Genomic DNA, 2,695 nt, shown 5'->3' with positions numbered 1-2,695 from the left:
GCTACAAGGTCCGAGCTGAGAGTTGATCTGCTACCCACCATAAGCAAGACAGTTCTCAGTTTGAGTCTGATGAAATTAATTAATCTCTAAGACAAAAACATCAACACTTTTTGGAAGAACATAACAAAATTAAGACTCTTTCCAACACAATATTCACAATGTTCAGGATATAATCCAAAAACATACAAAATATACAAAACCGAGAAAGTGTAATACATTCTCAAGAGACAGTACAATCAAAAGAGAAAAATTCTAATATAACCCAAATGTAGGAATTATTGGGTAATGAGTTGTAATAATTATAAGTAAAGGACTAAGATGTAAAGGAAACTAGAATGATTGAAAAGATAGGACATTTACCACAGAAAAAGAAAATTTAACAAAAAATCAAATAGGAATTCTAGAACTGAAAAACACATCTGAATTAGAAAACTAATTAGCAGAATTGAAACGACTTCCTCACAGAATTAAGATGACTTAAGGATTAAATAGACTTGGATTTTGCTTTTCAAAATACACTAATTAGAAAATAAAAGGACAAGGCATAGAGTGGAAAATTTCAGATATAAAACACATAAATATAATATCATAAATATTACATATTTGCAATCTGACAAAAGTTTTGTATTCTGAACACATAAAGAACTCTTAAAACTCAAAAACAAAAAGAGAAACATAAAAATTGGCTAAAGATTTGAATGGGAACTTTACAAGAAAAAGACATAAACAGCTACTGAGCACATAAAACAATGTTCAACATATGTAATCAAGAAAATGCTAATTAAAGCCACAATGAGATACACAACCCTAAAATTAAAAAGACTGATAATACCAAGTATTGGCAAATGATGAGGCAGCTAGACCTCTCATGCATCGCTGGTGGGAATGGAAAAATGTGCAAACGCTTTGGAAAGTTGTTTGGCAGTTTCTCCTAAAGTTAAACATGAACTTACAATATTCAATGGTACAGCCTGCATTGTACATTCTACAGCTATGCCATTCCTAGCTATTCACCCAAAAGAAATAAAAGCATATAACCACACAGTACTTATACACAAATGTTCACAGTGTATCTATTCACAATTACCAAAAACTAGAAATGGAGAAACCAAATATGTAAATACATATTCTGGGACACAACTCAGTATTAAAAGGATTTCATTGTTTTAACTCAACAAAATGTCTATATATCAAAATAATTATACTGAGAGAAAGAGATCAGGACACATTCTGATATACACAATTCTAGAAAACAAAAACTAATCTATAAAAATATTGGAAAAAGATTAGTGGTTGCCTGGGTTTGGGGGTGAAGGATGGGAAGTTCCCAAAGAGGTACTAGGACATTTTTGATGATGAAAATATTCTATATCTTGATTATGGTTGTGGTTTTGAGTAGTTTTTTAAAACTCATCAAATTGGGCACTTTAAATGGGTACAATTTATTGGATATTAATGATTCCTTAATGTGGATAACAAAGACAAAAGACAATCTATAAGAAATATCTATCACAATATAGCACAGTGTTTTATTTCTTAATTTTTTAAGAGTTTCCGCAAGTGAATAAGAAAAATAAGTGACTCAAAAGACAAATGGGCAAAATACATGAAGAGTGGTTTATGGAAAACACAATATAAATGACATTTAAAGTGTTGTTTTTCACTCATAAATTTAAAAATGCAACTCAAAACTATGAGATACCACATTATATCCATTGAACTGGAAAAGAAAAATAGAGTTTGATGATGATCCAGAGAGTAGGGGAACCAGTCTCATACACAGCATATCACAAATTGGTGCAGACTTTCTGAATGGCAGTTTGACAGTAGCTGTACAAATTGAAAATGCACAGAGACCTTAAGCCAGCATTTCTTCAGCTGAGAATATACCTTTAAAATTTACCATGAAACATTTACAAAGATGTTCATTAAAGAGTTGTCCATAATGCTACAAATTGGAAACAACAGAAGTGTGAGTCACATAAATGTGACACACTAAATGATGGAATACTATTTAGTCATTGAAAAGAATCAAGTTCATCAATATGCAGTGACATGAAAAATTATTAAATCATGATTTTAAGTAAAAAACCAAAACAAAACCAAACCAAAAGGCAAGGCCCCCATCATGCATCTAGTGTGCTATAGTTTGAATAAAGTGAATGATACACCTATATGAGGGAAGTGTGGGTACAAATATGAATATATAACACAAATATACTGCATGGATAGGAAAATCTACAAACATACACACACACACACAAACTGTTCACTGCGGTTACTTTGGTGTAGAGATACTGAGAATGGGGATGGGGAGGGTGGTTATAGTTTAAGAAATCCACCTCTTTTCCAAGTCACAAAGATTCTCTGCTAAATTGTCTTCAAACAATTGAAGTATTTTTTAAATTATACTTTTAAGTCTTTAACTCATACCTGATTTATTGTCATAGATGCTAGCCAGTAGGAATTCATTTTTATATGGATAACTATATTCAGAGATGTCACAGGTTTTTTTTGACGTTCAAAACCTCTACTGAATTTCAACTTTAAAAAAAATTCTTAAATCTTTCAGAAAAATTTCTAGAAGCTCTCTCTTGACTTTTACAGGTAATTCTAGTCTTGTTTTACAGATATGCTACCTTATTAAATCTTTTTTGAGAATATTAATAAAATTGTAAAACTGTGTTCTGGGGTC

This window comes from Vicugna pacos, chromosome 1 (assembly GCF_048564905.1).
Source record: "Vicugna pacos chromosome 1, VicPac4, whole genome shotgun sequence".
Classification (NCBI taxonomy): domain Eukaryota; kingdom Metazoa; phylum Chordata; class Mammalia; order Artiodactyla; family Camelidae; genus Vicugna; species Vicugna pacos.
This window is presented reverse-complemented; position numbering follows the sequence as displayed.